Genomic DNA, 21,606 nt, shown 5'->3' with positions numbered 1-21,606 from the left:
TTGGAAGCCCATAGAGGGCTATGGTGTAAAAGGAAATATCCTCAGATGAAAGCTGGAAAGAAGCTTTCTGAGAAACTGCTTAGTGTTCTGTTAATTCATCTCACAGAGTTACATCTGTGTTTCGTAGATCTCTTTGCTAGCCTTATTTCTGTGGAATCTGAGAACAGATATTTCGGATCCCTTTGAAGACTATAGGGCCAAAGGAAATATCCTCCGATAACAAAGAGAAAGAAGCTTTCTGAAAAACTTCTTTGTGTTCTGTGAAATTATCTCACAGAGTTACAGCTTTCCCCTCAAGAAGCCTTTCGCTAAGACCTTTCTTCTGGAATTGGCAAACTGATATTTGGAAGCCCATAGAGGGCTATGGTGAAAAAGGAAATATCCTCAGATGAAATCTGGAAAGAAGCTTTCTGAAAAACTGCTTAGTGTTCTGTGATTTCATCTCACAGAGTTACATCTGTGTTTCGTAGATCTCTTTGCTAGCCTTATTTCTGCGGAATCTGAGAGCAGATATTTCGGATCCCTTTGAAGACTATAGGGCCAAAGGAAATATCCTCCGATAACAAAGAGAAAGAAGCTTTCTGAGAAACTTCTTTGTGTTCTGTGAAATCATCTCACAGAGTTACAGCTTTCCCCTCAAGAAGCCTTTCGCTAAGACAGTTCTTGTGGAATTGGCAAAGTGATATTTGGAAGCCCATAGAGGGCTATGGTGAAAAAGGAAATATCCTCAGATGAAATCTGGAAAGAAGCTTTCTGAAAAACTGCTTAGTGTTCTGTTAATTCATCTCACAGTGTTACATCTGTATTTCGTGGATCCCTTTGCTAGCCTTATTTCTGTGGAATCTGAGAACAGATATTTCGGATCCCTTTGAAGACCATAGGGCCAAAGGAAATATCCTCCGATAACAAAGAGAAAGAAGCTTTCTGAGAAACTTCTTTTTGTTCTGTGAAATCATCTCACAGAGTTACAGCTTTCCCCTCAAGAAGCCTTTCGCTAAGACAGTTCTTGTGGAATTGGCAAAGTGATATTTGGAAGCCCATAGAGGGCTATGGTGAAAAAGGAAATATCCTCAGATGAAATCTGGAAAGAAGCTTTCTGAGAAACTTCTTAGTGTCCTTTTAATTCATCTGACAGAGTTACATCTGTATTTCGTGGATCTCTTTGCTAGCTTTCTTTCTGTGGAATCTGAGAACAGATATTTCCGATACCTTTGAAGACTATAGGGCCAAAGGAAATATCCTCCGATAACAAAGAGAAAGAAGCTTTCTGAAAAACTTCTTTGTGTTCTGTGAAATCATCTCACAGAGTTACAGCATTCCCCTCTAGAAGCCTTTCGCTAAGACATTTCTTGTGGAATTGGCAAACTGATATTTTGAAACCCATAGAGGGCTAGGGTGAAAAAGGAAATATCCTCAGATGAAATCTGGAAAGAAGCTTTCTGAGAAACTTCTTAGTGTTCTGTAAATTCATCTCACAGAGTTACATCTGTTTTCGTAGATCTCTTTTCTAGCCTTATTTCTGTGGAATCTGAGAACACATATTTCGGATCCCTTTGAAGACTACAGGGCCAAAGGAAATATCCTCCGATAACAAAGAGAAAGAAGCTTTCTGAGAAACTTCTTTTTGTTCTGTGAAATCATCTCACAGAGTTACAGCTTTCCCCTCAAGAAGCCTTTCGCTAAGACAGTTCTTGTGGAATTGGCAAAGTGATATTTGGAAGCCCCCACAGGGCTATGGTGAAAAAGGAAATATCCTCAGATGAAATCTGGAAAGAAGCTTTCTGAGAAACTTCTTAGTGTCCTGTTAATTCATCTGACAGAGTTACATCTGTATTTCGTGGATCTCTTTGCTAGCCTTCTTTATGTGGAATCTGAGAACACATATTTCGGATCCCTTTGAAGACTATAGGGCCAAAGGAAATATCCTCCGATAACAAAGAGAAAGAAGCTTTCTGAGAAACTTCTTTGTGTTCTGTGAAATCATCTCACAGAGTTACAGCTTTCCCCTCAAGAAGCCTTTCGCTAAGACAGTTCTTGTGGAATTGGCAAAGTGATATTTGGAAGACCGTAGAGGGCTATGGTGAAAAAGGAAATATCCTCAGATGAAATCTGGAAAGAAGCTTTCTGAGAAACTGCTTGGTGTTCTGTGATTTCATCTCACAGTGTTACATCTGTGTTTCGTAGATCTCTTTGCTAGCCTTATTTCTCTGGAATCGGAGAACAGATATTTCGGATCCCTTTGAAGACTATAGGGCCAAAGGAAATATCCTCCGATAACAAAGAGAAAGAAGCTTTCTGAGAAACTTCTTTGTGTTCTATGAAATCATCTCACAGCGTTACCGCTTTTCCCTCAAGAAGACTTTCGGTAAGTCAGTTCTTGTGGAATTGGCAAAGTGATATTTGGAAGCCCATAGAGGGCTACGGTGAAAAAGGAAATATCCTCAGATGAAATCTGGAAAGAAGCTTTCTGAGAAACTACTTAGTGTTCTGTAAATTCATCTCACAGAATTACATCTGTTTTTCGTATATCTCTTTGCTAGCCTTATTTCTGTGGAATCTGAGAACAGATATTTCGGATCCCTTTCAAGACTATAGGGCCAAAGGAAATATCCTCCGATAACAAAGAGAAAGAAGGTTTCTGAGAAACTTCTTTGTGTTCTGTGAAATAATCTCACAGAGTTAAAGCTTTCCCCTCAAGAAGACTTTCGCTAAGACAGTTCTTGTGGAATTGTCAAAGTGATATTTGTAAGCCCATAGAGGGCTATGGTGTAAAGAAATATCCTCAGATGAAAGCTGGAAAGAAGCTTTCTGAGAAACTGCTCTGTGATGTGTGACTTCCACTCACAGAGTTACATGTGTATTTCGTGGATCTCTTTGCTAGCCTTATTTCCGTGTAATCTGAGAACAGATATTTCGGATCCCTTTGAAGACTATAGGGCCAAAGGAAATATCCTCCGATAACAAAGAGAAAGAAGCTTTCTGAGAAACCTCTTAGTGTTCTGTGAAATCATCTCACAGAGTTACACCTTTCCGCTCAAGAAGCCTTTCGCTAAGACAGTTCTTGTGGAATTGGCAAAGTGATATTTGGAAGCCCATAGAGGGCTATGGTGTAAAAGGAAATATCCTCAGATGAAAGCTGGAAAGAAGCTTTCTGAGAAACTGCTTAGTGTTCTGTTAATTCATCTCACAGAGTTACATCTGTGTTTCGTAGATCTCTTTGCTAGCCTTATTTCTGTGGAATCTGAGAACAGATATTTCGGATCCCTTTGAAGACTATAGGGCCAAAGGAAATATCCTCCGATAACAAAGAGAAAGAAGCTTTCTGAGAAACTTCTTTGTGTTCTGTGAAATCATCTCACAGAGTTACAGCTTTCCCCTCAAGAAGACTTTCGCTAAGACAGTTCTTGTGGAATTGGCAAAGTGATATTTGGAAGCCCATAGAGGGCTATGGTGTAAAAGGAAATATCCTCAGATGAAAGCTGGAAAGAAGCTTTCTGAGAAACTGCTCTGTGAAGTGAGACTTCCACTCACAGAGTTACATGTGTATTTCGTGGATCTCTTTGCTAGCCTTATTTCTGTGTAATCTGAGAACAGATATTTCGGATCCCTTTGAATACTATAGGGCCAAAGGAAATATCCTCCGATAACAAAGAGAAAGAAGCTTTCTGAGAAACTTCTTTGTGTTCTGTGAAATAATCTCACAGAGTTACAGCTTTTCCCTCAAGAAGTCTTTCGCTAAGACAGTTCTTGTGTAATTGGCAAAGTGATATTTGGAAGCCCATACAGGGGTATGGTGAAAAAGGAAATATCCTCAGATGAAATCTGGAAAGAAGCTTTCTGAGAAACTGCTTAGTGTTCTGTGAATTCATCTCACAGAGTTACATCTGTATTTCGTGGATCTCTTTGCTAGCCTTATTTGTGTGGAATCTGAGAACAGATATTTCGGATCCCTTTGAATACTATAGGGCCAAAGGAAATATCCTCCGATAACAAAGAGAAAGAAGCTTTCTGAGAAACTTCTTTGTGTTCTGTGAAATCATCTCACAGAGTTACAGCTTTCCCCTCAAGAAGCCTTTCGCTAAGACAGTTCTTGTGGAATTGGCAAAGTGATATTTGGAAGCCCATAGAGGGCTATGGTGAAAAAGGAAATATCCTCAGATGAAATCTGGAAAGAAGCTTTCTGAGAAACTACTTAGTGTTCTGTGAATTCATCTCACAGAGTTACATCTGTGTTTCGTAGATCTCTTTGCTAGCCTTCTTTCTATGGAATCTGAGAACAGATATTTCGGATCCCTTTGAAGATTATAGGGCCAAAGGAAATATCCTCCGATAACAAAGAGAAAGAAGCTTTCTGAGAAACTTCTTTGTGTTCTGTGAAATCATCTCACAGAGTTAAAGCTTTCCCCTCAAGAAGACTTTCGCTAAGACAGTTCTTGTGGAATTGTCAAAGTGATATTTGGAAGCCCATAGAGGGCTATGGTGTAAAAGGAAATATCCTCAGATGAAAGCTGGAAAGAAGCTTTCTGAGAAACTGCTCTGTGATGTGTGACTTCCACTCACAGAGTTACATGTGTATTTCGTGGATCTCTTTGCTAGCCTTATTTCTGTGTAATCTGAGAACAGATATTTCGGATCCCTTTGAAGACTATAGGGCCAAAGGAAATATCCTCCGATAACAAAGAGAAAGAAGCTTTCTGAGAAACTTCTTAGTGTTCTGTGAAATCATCTCACAGAGTTCCACCTTTCCGCTCAAGAAGCCTTTCGCTAAGACAGTTCTTGTGGAATTGGCAACGTGATATTTGGAAGCCCATAGAGGGCTATGGTGAAAAAGGAAATATCCTCAGATGAAATCTGGAAAGAAGCTTTCTGAGAAACTGCTTAGTTTTCTGTGAATTCATCTCACAGAGTTACATCTGTGTTTCGTAGATCTCTTTGCTAGCCTTATTTCTGTGGAATCTGAGAACAGATATTTCGGATCCCTTTGAAGACTATAGGGCCAAAGGAAATATCCTCCGATAACAAAGAGAAAGAAGCTTTCTGAGAAACTTCTTTGTGTTCTGTGAAATCATCTCACAGAGTTACAGCTTTCCCCTCAAGAAGCCTTTCGCTAAGACAGTTCTTGTGGAATTGGCAAAGTGATATTTGGGAGCCCATAGAGGGCTATGGTGAAAAAGGAAATATCCTCAGATGAAATCTGGAAAGAAGCTTTCTGAGAAACTGCTTAGTGTTCTGTGAATTCATCTCACCGAGTTACATCTGTGTTTCATAGATCTCATTGCGAGCCTTATATCCGTGGAATCTTAGAACAGATATTTACGATACCTTTGAAGACTATAGGGCCAAAGGAAATATCCTCCGATAACAAAGAGAAAGAAGCTTTCTGAAAAACTTCTTTGTGTTCTGTGAAATTATCTCACAGAGTTACAGCTTTCCCCTCAAGAAGCCTTTCGCTAAGACCTTTCTTCTGGAATTGGCAAAGTGATATTTGGAAGCCCATAGAGGGCTATGGTGAAAAAGGAAATATCCTCAGATGAAATCTGGAAAGAAGCTTTCTGAAAAACTGCTTAGTGTTCTGTGATTTCATCTCACAGAGTTACATCTGTGTTTCGTAGATCTCTTTGCTAGCCTTATTTCTGCGGAATCTGAGAGCAGATATTTCGGATCCCTTTGAAGACTATAGGGCCAAAGGAAATATCCTCCGATAACAAAGAGAAAGAAGCTTTCTGAGAAACTTCTTTGTGTTCTGTGAAATCATCTCACAGAGTTACAGCTTTCCCCTCAAGAAGCCTTTCGCTAAGACAGTTCTTGTGGAATTGGCAAAGTGATATTTGGAAGCCCATAGAGGGCTATGGTGAAAAAGGAAATATCCTCAGATGAAATCTGGAAAGAAGCTTTCTGAAAAACTGCTTAGTGTTCTGTTAATTCATCTCACAGTGTTACATCTGTATTTCGTGGATCCCTTTGCTAGCCTTATTTCTGTGGAATCTGAGAACAGATATTTCGGATCCCTTTGAAGACCATAGGGCCAAAGGAAATATCCTCCGATAACAAAGAGAAAGAAGCTTTCTGAGAAACTTCTTTTTGTTCTGTGAAATCATCTCACAGAGTTACAGCTTTCACCTCAAGAAGCGTTTCGCTAAGACAGTTCTTGTGGAATTGGCAAAGTGATATTTGGAAGCCCCCAGAGGGCTATGGTGAAAAAGGAAATATCCTCAGATGAAATCTGGAAAGAAGCTTTCTGAGAAACTTCTTAGTGTCCTGTTAATTCATCTGACAGAATTACATCTGTATTTCGTGGATCTCTTTGCTAGCTTTCTTTCTGTGGAATCTGAGAACACATATTTCGGATCCCTTTGAAGACTATAGGTCCAAAGGAAATATCCTCCGATAACAAAGAGAAAGAAGCTTTCTGAGAAACTTCTTTGTGTTCTGTGAAATCATCTCACAGAGTTACAGCTTTCCCCTCAAGAAGCCTTTCGATAAGACAGTTCTTGTGGAATTGGCAAAGTGATATTTGGAAGACCGTAGAGGGCTATGGTGAAAAAGGAAATATCCTCAGATGAAATCTGGAAAGAAGCTTTCTGAGAAACTGCTTGGTGTTCTGTGAATTCATCTCACAGTGTTACATCTGTGTTTCGTAGATCTCTTTGCTAGCCTTATTTCTCTGGAATCTGAGAACAGATATTTCGGATCCCTTTGAAGACTATAGGGCCAAAGGAAATATCCTCCGATAACAAAGAGAAAGAAGCTTTCTGAGAAACTTCTTTGTGTTCTATGAAATCATCTCACAGCGTTACCGCTTTCCCCTCAAGAAGCCTTTCGCTAAGGCAGTTCTTGTGGAATTGGCAAAGTGATATTTGGAAGCCCATAGAGGTCTATGCTGATAAAGGAAATATCCTCGGATGAAATCTGGAAAGAAGTTTTCTGAGAAACTACTTAGTGTTCTGTAAATTCATCTCACAGAATTACATCTGTTTTTCGTACATCTCTTTGCTAGCCTTATTTCTGTGGAATCTGAGAACAGATATTTCGGATCCCTTTGAAGACTATAGGGCCAAAGGAAATATCCTCCGATGACAAGGAGAAAGAAGCTTTCTGAGAAACTTCTTTGTGTTCTGTGAAATAATCTCACAGAGTTACAGCTTTCCCCTCAAGAAGTCTTTCGCTAAGACAGTTCTTGTGTACTTGGCAAAGTGATATCTGGAAGCCCATATAGGGGTATGGTGAAAAAGGAAATATCCTCAGATGAAATCTGGAAAGAAGCTTTCTGAGAAACTGCTTAGTGTTCTGTTAATTCATCTCACAGAGTTACATCCGTATTTCGTGGATCTCTTTGCTAGCCTTCTTTCTGTGGAATCTGAGAACAGATATTTCAGATCCCTTTGAAGACTATAGGGCCAAAGGAAATATCCTCCGATAACAAAGAGAAAGAAGCTTTCTGAGAAACTTCTTTGTGTTCTGTGAAATCATCTCACAGAGTTACAGCTTTCCCCTCAAGAAGCCTTTCGCTAAGACAGTTCTTGTGGAATTGGCAAAGTGATATTTGGAAGCCCATAGAGGGCTATGGTGAAAAAGGAAATATCCTCAGATGAAATCTGGAAAGAAGCTTTCTGAGAAACTGCTTAGTGTTCTGTGAATTCATCTCACCGATTTACATCTGTGTTTCGTAGATCTCTTTGCGAGCCTTATTTCTGTGGAATCTGAGAACAGATATTTCCGATACCTTTGAAGACTATAGGGCCAAAGGAAATATCCTCCGATAACAAAGAGAAAGAAGCTTTCTGAAAAACTTCTTTGTGTTCTGTGAAATCATCTCACAGAGTTACAGCTTTCCCCTCAAGAAGCCTTTCGCTAAGACATTTCTTGTGGAATTGGCAAACTGATATTTTGAAACCCATAGAGGGCTAGGGTGAAAAAGGAAATATCCTCAGATGAAATCTGGAAAGAAGCTTTCTGAGAAACTGCTTAGTGTTCTGTGAATTGATCTCACAGAGTTACATCTGTGTTTCGTAGATCTCTTTTCTCGCCTTATTTCTGTGGAATCTGAGAACAGATATTTCGGATCTCTTTGAAGACTACAGGGCCAAAGGAAATATCCTCCGATAACAAAGAGAAAGAAGCTTTCTGAGAAACTTCTTTGTGTTCTGTGAAATCATCTCACAGAGTTACAGCTTTCCCCTCAAGAAGTCTTTCGCTAAGACAGTTCTTGTGGAATTGGCAAAGTGATATTTGGAAGCCGATAGAGGGCTATGGTGAAAAAGGAAATATCCTCAGATGAAATCTGGAAAGAAGCTTTCTGAGAAACTGCTTAGTGTTCTGTTAATTCATCTCACAGAGTTACATCTGTATTTCGTGGATCTCTTTGCTAGCCTTCTTTCTGTGGAATCTGAGAACAGATATTTCAGATCCCTTTGAAGACTATAGGGCCAAAGGAAATATCCTCCGATAACAAAGAGAAAGAAGCTTTCTGAGAAACTTCTTTGTGTTCTGTGAAATCATCTCACAGAGTTACAGCTTTCCCCTGAAGAAGCCTTTCGCTAAGACAGTTCTTGTGGAATTGGCAAAGTGATATTTGGAAGCCCGTAGAGGGCTATGGTGAAAAAGGAAATATCCTCAGATGAAATCTGGAAAGAAGCTTTCTGAGAAACTGCTTAGTGTTCTGTTAATTCATCTCACAGAGTTACATCCTTATTTCGTGGATCCCTCTGCTAGCCTTCTTTCTGTGGAATCTGAGAACAGATATTTCGGATCCCTTTGAAGACCATAGGGCCAAAGGAAATATCCTCCCATAACAACGAGAAAGAAGCTTTCTGAGAACCTTCTTTGTGTTCTGTGAAATCATCTCACAGAGTTACAGCTTTCCCCTCAAGAAGCCTTTCACTGAGATAGTTCTTGTGCAATTGGCAAAGTGATATTTGGAAGCCCATAGAGGGCTATGGTGAAAAAGGAAATATCCTCAGATGAAATCTGGAAAGAAACTTTCGGAGAAACTGCTTAGTGTTCTGTTATTTCATCTCTCAGAGTTACATCTGTGTTTCGTAGATCTCTTTGCTAGCCTTATTTCTGCGGAATCTGAGAACAGATATTTCGGATCCCTTTGAAGACTATAGGGCAAAGGAAATATCCTCCGATAACAAAGAGAAAGAAGCTTTCTGAGAAACTTCATTGTGTTCTGTGAAATCATCTGACAGAGTTACAGCTTTCCCCTCAAGAAGCCTTTCGCTAAGACAGTTCTTGTGGATTTGGCAAAGTGATATTTGGAAGCCCATAGAGGGATATGGTGAAAAAGGAAATATCCTCAGATGAAATCTGGAAAGAAGCTTTCTGAAAAACTGCTTAGTGTTCTGTTAATTCATCTCACAGTGTTACATCTGTATTTCGTGGATCCCTTTGCTAGCCTTATTTCTGTGGAATCTGAGAACAGATATTTCGGATCCCTTTGAAGACCATAGGGCCAAAGGAAATATCCTCCGATAACAAAGAGAAAGAAGCTTTATGAGAAACTTCTTTTTGTTCTGTGAAATCATCTCACAGAGTTACAGCTTTCCCCTCAAGAAGCCTTTCGCTAAGACAGTTCTTGTGGAATTGGCAAAGTGATATTTGGAAGCCCCCAGAGGGCTATGGTGAAAAAGGAAATATCCTCAGATGAAATCTGGAAAGAAGCTTTCTGAGAAACTTCTTAGTGTCCTGTTAATTCATCTGACAGAGTTACATCTGTAATTCGTGGATCTCTTTGCTAGCCTTCTTTCTGTGGAATCTGAGAACACATATTTCGGATCCCTTTAAAGACTATAGGACCAAAGGAAATATCCTCCGATAACAAAGAGAAAGAAGCTTTCTGAGAAACTTCTTTGTGTTCTGTGAAATCATCTCACCGAGTTACAGCTTTCCCCTCAAGAAGCCTTTCGCTAAGACAGTTCTTGTGGAATTGGCCAAGTGATATTTGGAAGACCGTAGAGGGCTATGGTGAAAAAGGAAATATCCTCAGATGAAATCTGTAAAGAAGCTTTCTGAGAAACTGCTTGGTGTTCTGTGAATTCATCTCACAGTGTTACATCTGTGTTTCGTAGATCTCTTTGCTAGCCTTCTTTCTGTGGAATCTGAGAACAGATATTTCGGATCCCTTTGAAGACTATAGGGCCAAAGGAAATATCCTCCGATAACAAAGAGAAAGAAGCTTTCTGAGAAACTTCTTTGTGTTCTGTGAAATCATCTCACAGAGTTACAGCTTTCCCCTCAAGAAGCCTTTCGCTAAGACAGTTCTTGTGGAATTGGCAAAGTGATATTTGGAAGCCCATAGAGGGCTATGGTGAAAAAGGAAATATCCTCAGATGAAATCTGGAAAGAAGCTTTCTGAAAAACTGCTTAGTGTTCTGTTAATTCATCTCACAGTGTTACATCTGTATTTCGTGGATCCCTTTGCTAGCCTTATTTCTGTGGAATCTGAGAACAGATATTTCGGATCCCTTTGAAGACCATAGGGCCAAAGAAAATATCCTCCGATAACAAAGAGAAAGAAGCTTTCTGAGAAACTTCTTTTTGTTCTGTGAAATCATCTCACAGAGTTACAGCTTTCACCTCAAGAAGCGTTTCGCTAAGACAGTTCTTGTGGAATTGGCAAAGTGATATTTGGAAGCCCCCAGAGGGCTATGGTGAAAAAGGAAATATCCTCAGATGAAATCTGGAAAGAAGCTTTCTGAGAAACTTCTTAGTGTCCTGTTAATTCATCTGACAGAATTACATCTGTATTTCGTGGATCTCTTTGCTAGCTTTCTTTCTGTGGAATCTGAGAACACATATTTCGGATCCCTTTGAAGACTATAGGTCCAAAGGAAATATCCTCCGATAACAAAGAGAAAGAAGCTTTCTGAGAAACTTCTTTGTGTTCTGTGAAATCATCTCACAGAGTTACAGCTTTCCCCTCAAGAAGTCTTTCGCTAAGACAGTTCTTGTGGAATTGGCAAAGTGATATTTGGAAGACCGTAGAGGGCTATGGTGAAAAAGGAAATATCCTCAGAAGAAATCTGGAAAGAAGCTTTCTGAGAAACTGCTTGGTGTTCTGTGAATTCATCTCACAGTGTTACATCTGTGTTTCGTAGATCTCTTTGCTAGCCTTATTTCTCTGGAATCTGAGAACAGATATTTCGGATCCCTTTGAAGACTATAGGGCCAAAGGAAATATCCTCCGATAACAAAGAGAAAGAAGCTTTCTGAGAAACTTCTTTGTGTTCTATGAAATCATCTCACAGCGTTACCGCTTTCCCCTCAAGAAGCCTTTCGCTAAGGCAGTTCTTGTGGAATTGGCAAAGTGATATTTGGAAGCCCATAGAGGTCTACGCTGATAAAGGAAATATCCTCGGATGAAATCTGGAAAGAAGTTTTCTGAGAAACTACTTAGTGTTCTGTAAATTCATCTCACAGAATTACATCTGTTTTTCGTACATCTCTTTGCTAGCCTTATTTCTGTGGAATCTGAGAACAGATATTTCGGATCCCTTTGAAGACTATAGGGCCAAAGGAAATATCCTCCGATGACAAAGAGAAAGAAGCTTTCTGAGAAACTTCTTTGTGTTCTGTGAAATAATCTCACAGAGTTACAGCTTTCCCCTCAAGAAGTCTTTCGCTAAGACAGTTCTTGTGTACTTGGCAAAGTGATATCTGGAAGCCCATATAGGGGTATGGTGAAAAAGGAAATATCCTCAGATGAAATCTGGAAAGAAGCTTTCTGAGAAACTGCTTAGTGTTCTGTGAATTCATCTCACCGATTTACATCTGTGTTTCGTAGATCTCTTTGCGAGCCTTATTTCTGTGGAATCTGAGAACAGATATTTCCGATACCTTTGAAGACTATAGGGCCAAAGGAAATATCCTCCGATAACAAAGAGAAAGAAGCTTTCTGAAAAACTTCTTTGTGTTCTGTGAAATCATCTCACAGAGTTACAGCTTTCCCCTCAAGAAGCCTTTCGCTAAGACATTTCTTGTGGAATTGGCAAACTGATATTTTGAAACCCATAGAGGGCTAGGGTGAAAAAGGAAATATCCTCAGATGAAATCTGGAAAGAAGCTTTCTGAGAAACTGCTTAGTGTTCTGTGAATTGATCTCACAGAGTTACATCTGTGTTTCGTAGATCTCTTTTCTCGCCTTATTTCTGTGGAATCTGAGAACAGATATTTCGGATCTCTTTGAAGACTACAGGGCCAAAGGAAATATCCTCCGATAACAAAGAGAAAGAAGCTTTCTGAGAAACTTCTTTGTGTTCTGTGAAATCATCTCACAGAGTTACAGCTTTCCCCTCAAGAAGTCTTTCGCTAAGACAGTTCTTGTGGAATTGGCAAAGTGATATTTGGAAGCCGATAGAGGGCTATGGTGAAAAAGGAAATATCCTCAGATGAAATCTGGAAAGAAGCTTTCTGAGAAACTGCTTAGTGTTCTGTTAATTCATCTCACAGAGTTACATCTGTATTTCGTGGATCTCTTTGCTAGCCTTCTTTCTGTGGAATCTGAGAACAGATATTTCAGATCCCTTTGAAGACTATAGGGCCAAAGGAAATATCCTCCGATAACAAAGAGAAAGAAGCTTTCTGAGAAACTTCTTTGTGTTCTGTGAAATCATCTCACAGAGTTACAGCTTTCCCCTGAAGAAGCCTTTCGCTAAGACAGTTCTTGTGGAATTGGCAAAGTGATATTTGGAAGCCCGTAGAGGGCTATGGTGAAAAAGGAAATATCCTCAGATGAAATCTGGAAAGAAGCTTTCTGAGAAACTGCTTAGTGTTCTGTTAATTCATCTCACAGAGTTACATCCTTATTTCGTGGATCCCTCTGCTAGCCTTCTTTCTGTGGAATCTGAGAACAGATATTTCGGATCCCTTTGAAGACCATAGGGCCAAAGGAAATATCCTCCCATAACAACGAGAAAGAAGCTTTCTGAGAACCTTCTTTGTGTTCTGTGAAATCATCTCACAGAGTTACAGCTTTCCCCTCAAGAAGCCTTTCACTGAGATAGTTCTTGTGCAATTGGCAAAGTGATATTTGGAAGCCCATAGAGGGCTATGGTGAAAAAGGAAATATCCTCAGATGAAATCTGGAAAGAAACTTTCGGAGAAACTGCTTAGTGTTCTGTTATTTCATCTCTCAGAGTTACATCTGTGTTTCGTAGATCTCTTTGCTAGCCTTATTTCTGCGGAATCTGAGAACAGATATTTCGGATCCCTTTGAAGACTATAGGGCAAAGGAAATATCCTCCGATAACAAAGAGAAAGAAGCTTTCTGAGAAACTTCATTGTGTTCTGTGAAATCATCTGACAGAGTTACAGCTTTCCCCTCAAGAAGCCTTTCGCTAAGACAGTTCTTGTGGATTTGGCAAAGTGATATTTGGAAGCCCATAGAGGGATATGGTGAAAAAGGAAATATCCTCAGATGAAATCTGGAAAGAAGCTTTCTGAAAAACTGCTTAGTGTTCTGTTAATTCATCTCACAGTGTTACATCTGTATTTCGTGGATCCCTTTGCTAGCCTTATTTCTGTGGAATCTGAGAACAGATATTTCGGATCCCTTTGAAGACCATAGGGCCAAAGGAAATATCCTCCGATAACAAAGAGAAAGAAGCTTTATGAGAAACTTCTTTTTGTTCTGTGAAATCATCTCACAGAGTTACAGCTTTCCCCTCAAGAAGCCTTTCGCTAAGACAGTTCTTGTGGAATTGGCAAAGTGATATTTGGAAGCCCCCAGAGGGCTATGGTGAAAAAGGAAATATCCTCAGATGAAATCTGGAAAGAAGCTTTCTGAGAAACTTCTTAGTGTCCTGTTAATTCATCTGACAGAGTTACATCTGTAATTCGTGGATCTCTTTGCTAGCCTTCTTTCTGTGGAATCTGAGAACACATATTTCGGATCCCTTTAAAGACTATAGGACCAAAGGAAATATCCTCCGATAACAAAGAGAAAGAAGCTTTCTGAGAAACTTCTTTGTGTTCTGTGAAATCATCTCACCGAGTTACAGCTTTCCCCTCAAGAAGCCTTTCGCTAAGACAGTTCTTGTGGAATTGGCCAAGTGATATTTGGAAGACCGTAGAGGGCTATGGTGAAAAAGGAAATATCCTCAGATGAAATCTGGAAAGAAGCTTTCTGAGAAACTGCTTGGTGTTCTGTGAATTCATCTCACAGTGTTACATCTGTGTTTCGTAGATCTCTTTGCTAGCCTTCTTTCTGTGGAATCTGAGAACAGATATTTCGGATCCCTTTGAAGACTATAGGGCCAAAGGAAATATCCTCCGATAACAAAGAGAAAGAAGCTTTCTGAGAAACTTCTTTGTGTTCTGTGAAATCATCTCACAGAGTTACAGCTTTCCCCTCAAGAAGCCTTTCGCTAAGACAGTTCTTGTGGAATTGGCAAAGTGATATTTGGAAGCCCATAGAGGGCTATGGTGAAAAAGGAAATATCCTCAGATGAAATCTGGAAAGAAGCTTTCTGAAAAACTGCTTAGTGTTCTGTTAATTCATCTCACAGTGTTACATCTGTATTTCGTGGATCCCTTTGCTAGCCTTATTTCTGTGGAATCTGAGAACAGATATTTCGGATCCCTTTGAAGACCATAGGGCCAAAGAAAATATCCTCCGATAACAAAGAGAAAGAAGCTTTCTGAGAAACTTCTTTTTGTTCTGTGAAATCATCTCACAGAGTTACAGCTTTCACCTCAAGAAGCGTTTCGCTAAGACAGTTCTTGTGGAATTGGCAAAGTGATATTTGGAAGCCCCCAGAGGGCTATGGTGAAAAAGGAAATATCCTCAGATGAAATCTGGAAAGAAGCTTTCTGAGAAACTTCTTAGTGTCCTGTTAATTCATCTGACAGAATTACATCTGTATTTCGTGGATCTCTTTGCTAGCTTTCTTTCTGTGGAATCTGAGAACACATATTTCGGATCCCTTTGAAGACTATAGGTCCAAAGGAAATATCCTCCGATAACAAAGAGAAAGAAGCTTTCTGAGAAACTTCTTTGTGTTCTGTGAAATCATCTCACAGAGTTACAGCTTTCCCCTCAAGAAGTCTTTCGCTAAGACAGTTCTTGTGGAATTGGCAAAGTGATATTTGGAAGACCGTAGAGGGCTATGGTGAAAAAGGAAATATCCTCAGAAGAAATCTGGAAAGAAGCTTTCTGAGAAACTGCTTGGTGTTCTGTGAATTCATCTCACAGTGTTACATCTGTGTTTCGTAGATCTCTTTGCTAGCCTTATTTCTCTGGAATCTGAGAACAGATATTTCGGATCCCTTTGAAGACTATAGGGCCAAAGGAAATATCCTCCGATAACAAAGAGAAAGAAGCTTTCTGAGAAACTTCTTTGTGTTCTATGAAATCATCTCACAGCGTTACCGCTTTCCCCTCAAGAAGCCTTTCGCTAAGGCAGTTCTTGTGGAATTGGCAAAGTGATATTTGGAAGCCCATAGAGGTCTACGCTGATAAAGGAAATATCCTCGGATGAAATCTGGAAAGAAGTTTTCTGAGAAACTACTTAGTGTTCTGTAAATTCATCTCACAGAATTACATCTGTTTTTCGTACATCTCTTTGCTAGCCTTATTTCTGTGGAATCTGAGAACAGATATTTCGGATCCCTTTGAAGACTATAGGGCCAAAGGAAATATCCTCCGATGACAAAGAGAAAGAAGCTTTCTGAGAAACTTCTTTGTGTTCTGTGAAATAATCTCACAGAGTTACAGCTTTCCCCTCAAGAAGTCTTTCGCTAAGACAGTTCTTGTGTACTTGGCAAAGTGATATCTGGAAGCCCATATAGGGGTATGGTGAAAAAGGAAATATCCTCAGATGAAATCTGGAAAGAAGCTTTCTGAGAAACTGCTCTGTGATGTGTGACTTCCACTCACAGAGTTACATGTGTATTTCGTGGATCTCTTTGCTAGCCTTATTTCCGTGTAATCTGAGAACAGATATTTCGAATCCCTTTGAAGACTATAGGGCCAAAGGAAATATCCTCCGATAACAAAGAGAAAGAAGCTTTCTGAGAAACCTCTTAGTGTTCTGTGAAATCATCTCACAGAGTTACACCTTTCCGCTCAAGAAGCCTTTCGCTAAGACAGTTCTTGTGGAATTGGCAAAGTGATATTTGGAAGCCCATAGAGGGCTATGGTGAAAAAGGAAATATCCTCAGATGAAATCTGGAAAGAAGCTTTCTGAGAAACTGCTTAGTGTTCTGTTAATTCATCTCACAGAGTTACATCTGTGTTTCGTAGATCTCTTTGCTAGCCTTATTTCTGTGGAATCTGAGAACAGATATTTCGGATCCCTTTGAAGACTATAGGGCCAAAGGAAATATCCTCCGATAACAAAGAGAAAGAAGCTTTCTGAGAAACTTCTTTGTGTTCTGTGAAATCATCTCACAGAGTTACAGCTTTCCCCTCAAGAAGCCTTTCGCTAAGACAGTTCTTGTGGAATTGGCAAAGTGATATTTGGGAGCCCATAGAGGGCTATGGTGAAAAAGGAAATATCCTCAGATGAAATCTGGAAAGAAGCTTTCTGAGAAACTGCTTAGTGTTCTGTGAATTCATCTCACCGAGTTACATCTGTGTTTCGTAGATCTCATTGCGAGCCTTATATCCGTGGAATCTTAGAACAGATATTTACGATACCTTTGAAGACTATAGGGCCAAAGGAAATATCCTCCGATAACAAAGAGAAAGAAGCTTTCTGAAAAACTTCTTTGTGTTCTGTGAAATCATCTCACAGAGTTACAGCTTTCCCCTCAAGAAGCCTTTCGCTAAGACCTTTCTTCTGGAATTGGCAAAGTGATATTTGGAAGCCCAAAGAGGGCTATGGTGAAAAAGGAAATATCCTCAGATGAAATCTGGAAAGAAGCTTTCTGAGAAACTGCTTAGTGTTCTGTGATTTCATCTCACAGAGTTACATCTGTGTTTCGTAGATCTCTTTGCTAGCCTTATTTCTGCGGAATCTGAGAGCAGATATTTCGGATCCCTTTGAAGACTATAGGGCCAAAGGAAATATCCTCCGATAACAAAGAGAAAGAAGCTTTCTGAGAAACTTCTTTGTGTTCTGTGAAATCATCTCACAGAGTTACAGCTTTCCCCTCAAGAAGCCTTTCGCTAAGACAGTTCTTGTGGAATTGGCAAAGTGATATTTGGAAGCCCATAGAGGGCTATGGTGAAAAAGGAAATATCCTCAGATGAAATCTGGAAAGAAGCTTTCTGAAAAACTGCTTAGTGTTCTGTTAATTCATCTCACAGTGTTACATCTGTATTTCGTGGATCCCTTTGCTAGCCTTATTTCTGTGGAATCTGAGAACAGATATTTCGGATCCCTTTGAAGACCATAGGGCCAAAGGAAATATCCTCCGATAACAAAGAGAAAGAAGCTTTCTGAGAAACTTCTTTTTGTTCTGTGAAATTATCTCACAGAGTTACAGCTTTCACCTCAAGAAGCCTTTCGCTAAGACAGTTCTTGTGGAATTGGCAAAGTGATATTTGGAAGCCCCCAGAGGGCTATGGTGAAAAAGGAAATATCCTCAGATGAAATCTGGAAAGAAGCTTTCTGAGAAACTTCTTAGTGTCCTGTTAATTCATCTGACAGAATTACATCTGTATTTCGTGGATCTCTTTGCTAGCTTTCTTTCTGTGGAATCTGAGAACACATATTTCGGATCCCTTTGAAGACTATAGGTCCAAAGGAAATATCCTCCGATAACAAAGAGAAAGAAGCTTTCTGAGAAACTTCTTTGTGTTCTGTGAAATCATCTCACAGAGTTACAGCTTTCCCCTCAAGAAGCCTTTCGATAAGACAGTTCTTGTGGAATTGGCAAAGTGATATTTGGAAGACCGTAGAGGGCTATGGTGAAAAAGGAAATATCCTCAGATGAAATCTGGAAAGAAGCTTTCTGAGAAACTGCTTGGTGTTCTGTGAATTCATCTCACAGTGTTACATCTGTGTTTCGTAGATCTCTTTGCTAGCCTTATTTCTCTGGAATCTGAGAACAGATATTTCGGATCCCTTTGAAGACTATAGGGCCAAAGGAAATATCCTCCGATAACAAAGAGAAAGAAGCTTTCTGAGAAACTTCTTTGTGTTCTATGAAATCATCTCACAGCGTTACCGCTTTCCCCTCAAGAAGCCTTTCGCTAAGGCAGTTCTTGTGGAATTGGCAAAGTGATATTTGGAAGCCCATAGAGGTCTATGGTGATAAAGGAAATATCCTCGGATGAAATCTGGAAAGAAGTTTTCTGAGAAACTACTTAGTGTTCTGTAAATTCATCTCACAGAATTACATCTGTTTTTCGTACATCTCTTTGCTAGCCTTATTTCTGTGGAATCTGAGAACAGATATTTCGGATCCCTTTGAAGACTATAGGGCCAAAGGAAATATCCTCCGATGACAAAGAGAAAGAAGCTTTCTGAGAAACTTCTTCGTGTTCTGTGAAATAATCTCACAGAGTTACAGCTTTCCCCTCAAGAAGTCTTTCGCTAAGACAGTTCTTGTGTACTTGGCAAAGTGATATCTGGAAGCCCATATAGGGGTATGGTGAAAAAGGAAATATCCTCAGATGAAATCTGGAAAGAAGCTTTCTGAGAAACTGCTTAGTGTTCTGTTAATTCATCTCACAGAGTTACATCTGTATTTCGTGGATCTCTTTGCTAGCCTTCTTTCTGTGGAATCTGAGAACAGATATTTCAGATCCCTTTGAAGACTATAGGGCCAAAGGAAATATCCTCCGATAACAAAGAGAAAGAAGCTTTCTGAGAAACTTCTTTGTGTTCTGTGAAATCATCTCACAGAGTTACAGCTTTCCCCTCAAGAAGCCTTTCGCTAAGACAGTTCTTGTGGAATTGGCAAAGTGATATTTGGAAGCCCATAGAGGGCTATGGTGAAAAAGGAAATATCCTCAGATGAAATCTGGAAAGAAGCTTTCTGAGAAACTGCTTAGTGTTCTGTGAATTCATCTCACCGATTTACATCTGTGTTTCGTAGATCTCTTTGCGAGCCTTATTTCTGTGGAATCTGAGAACAGATATTTCCGATACCTTTGAAGACTATAGGGCCAAAGGAATTATCCTCCGATAACAAAGAGAAAGAAGCTTTCTGAAAAACTTCTTTGTGTTCTGTGAAATCATCTCACAGAGTTACAGCTTTCCCCTCAAGAAGCCTTTCGCTAAGACATTTCTTGTGGAATTGGCAAACTGATATTTTGAAACCCATAGAGGGCTAGGGTGAAAAAGGAAATATCCTCAGATGAAATCTGGAAAGAAGCTTTCTGAGAAACTGCTTAGTGTTCTGTGAATTGATCTCACAGAGTTACATCTGTGTTTCGTAGATCTCTTTTCTCGCCTTATTTCTGTGGAATCTGAGAACAGATATTTCGGATCTCTTTGAAGACTACAGGGCCAAAGGAAATATCCTCCGATAACAAAGAGAAAGAAGCTTTCTGAGAAACTTCTTTGTGTTCTGTGAAATCATCTCACAGAGTTACAGCTTTCCCCTCAAGAAGTCTTTCGCTAAGACAGTTCTTGTGGAATTGGCAAAGTGATATTTGGAAGCCGATAGAGGGCTATGGTGAAAAAGGAAATATCCTCAGATGAAATCTGGAAAGAAGCTTTCTGAGAAACTGCTTAGTGTTCTGTTAATTCATCTCACAGAGTTACATCTGTATTTCGTGGATCTCTTTGCTAGCCTTCTTTCTGTGGAATCTGAGAACAGATATTTCAGATCCCTTTGAAGACTATAGGGCCAAAGGAAATATCCTCCGATAACAAAGAGAAAGAAGCTTTCTGAGAAACTTCTTTGTGTTCTGTGAAATCATCTCACAGAGTTACAGCTTTCCCCTGAAGAAGCCTTTCGCTAAGACAGTTCTTGTGGAATTGGCAAAGTGATATTTGGAAGCCCGTAGAGGGCTATGGTGAAAAAGGAAATATCCTCAGATGAAATCTGGAAAGAAGCTTTCTGAGAAACTGCTTAGTGTTCTGTTAATTCATCTCACAGAGTTACATCCTTATTTCGTGGATCCCTCTGCTAGCCTTCTTTCTGTGGAATCTGAGAACAGATATTTCGGATCCCTTTGAAGACTATAGGGCCAAAGGAAATATCCTCCCATAACAACGAGAAAGAAGCTTTCTGAGAACCTTCTTTGTGTTCTGTGAAATCATCTCACAGAGTTACAGCTTTCCCCTCAAGAAGCCTTTCACTAAGATAGTTCTTGTGGAATTGGCAAAGTGATATTTGGAAGCCCATAGAGGGCTATGGTGAAAAAGGAAATATCCTCAGATGAAATCTGGAAAGAAACTTTCGGAGAAACTGCTTAGTGTTCTGTTATTTCATCTCTCAGAGTTACATCTGTGTTTCGTAGATCTCTTTGCTAGCCTTATTTCTGCGGAATCTGAGAAGAGATATTTCGGATCCCTTTGAAGACTATAGGGGCAAAGGAAATATCCTCCGATAACAAAGAGAAAGAAGCTTTCTGAGAAACTTCATTGTGTTCTGTGAAATCATCTGACAGAGTTACAGCTTTCCCCTCAAGAAGCCTTTCGCTAAGGCAGTTCTTGTGGAATTGGCAAAGTGATATTTGGAAGCCCCCAGAGGGCTATGGTGAAAAAGGAAATATCCTCAGATGAAATCTGGAAAGAAGCTTTCTGAGAAACTTCTTAGTGTCCTGTTAATTCATCTGACAGAGTTACATCTGTAATTCGTGGATCTCTTTGCTAGCCTTCTTTCTGTGGAATCTGAGAACACATATTTCGGATCCCTTTAAAGACTATAGGGCCAAAGGAAATATCCTCCGATAACAAAGAGAAAGAAGCTTTCTGAGAAACTTCTTTGTGTTCTGTGAAATCATCTCACAGAGTTACAGCTTTCCCCTCAAGAAGCCTTTCGCTAAGACAGTTCTTGTGGAATTGGCCAAGTGATATTTGGAAGACCGTAGAGGGCTATGGTGAAAAAGGAAATATCCTCAGATGAAATCTGGAAAGAAGCTTTCTGAGAAACTGCTTGGTGTTCTGTGAATTCATCTCACAGTGTTACATCTGTGTTTCGTAGATCTCTTTGCTAGCCTTCTTTCTGTGGAATCTGAGAACAGATATTTCGGATCCCTTTGAAGACTATAGGGCCAAAGGAAATATCCTCCGATAACAAAGAGAAAGAAGCTTTCTGAGAAACTTTTTTGTGTTCTATGAAATCATCTCACAGCGTTACCGCTTTCCCCTCAAGAAGCCTTTCGGTAAGTCAGTTCTTGTGGAATTGGCAAAATGATATTTGGAAGCCCATAGAGGGCTATGGTGAAAAAGGAAATATCCTCAGATGAAGTCTGGAAAGAAGCTTTCTGAGAAACTACTTAGTGTTCTGTAAATTCATCTCACAGAATTACATCTGTTTTTCGTCCATCTCTTTGCTTGCCTTATTTCTGTGGAATCTGAGAACAGATATTTCGGATCCCTTTGAAGACTATAGGGCCAAAGGAAATATCCTCCGATGACAAAGAGAAAGAAGCTTTCTGAGAAACTTCTTTGTGTTCTGTGAAATCATCTCACAGAGTTACAGCTTTCCCCTCAAGAAGCCTTTCGCTACGACAGTTCTTGTGGAATTGGCAAAGTGATATTT

Source organism: Macaca nemestrina, chromosome 10, assembly GCF_043159975.1.
Source record: "Macaca nemestrina isolate mMacNem1 chromosome 10, mMacNem.hap1, whole genome shotgun sequence".
In the NCBI taxonomy this organism is placed as follows: domain Eukaryota; kingdom Metazoa; phylum Chordata; class Mammalia; order Primates; family Cercopithecidae; genus Macaca; species Macaca nemestrina.
The sequence above is the reverse complement of the archived record's forward strand: the minus strand, read 5'-3'. Positions refer to the sequence as shown.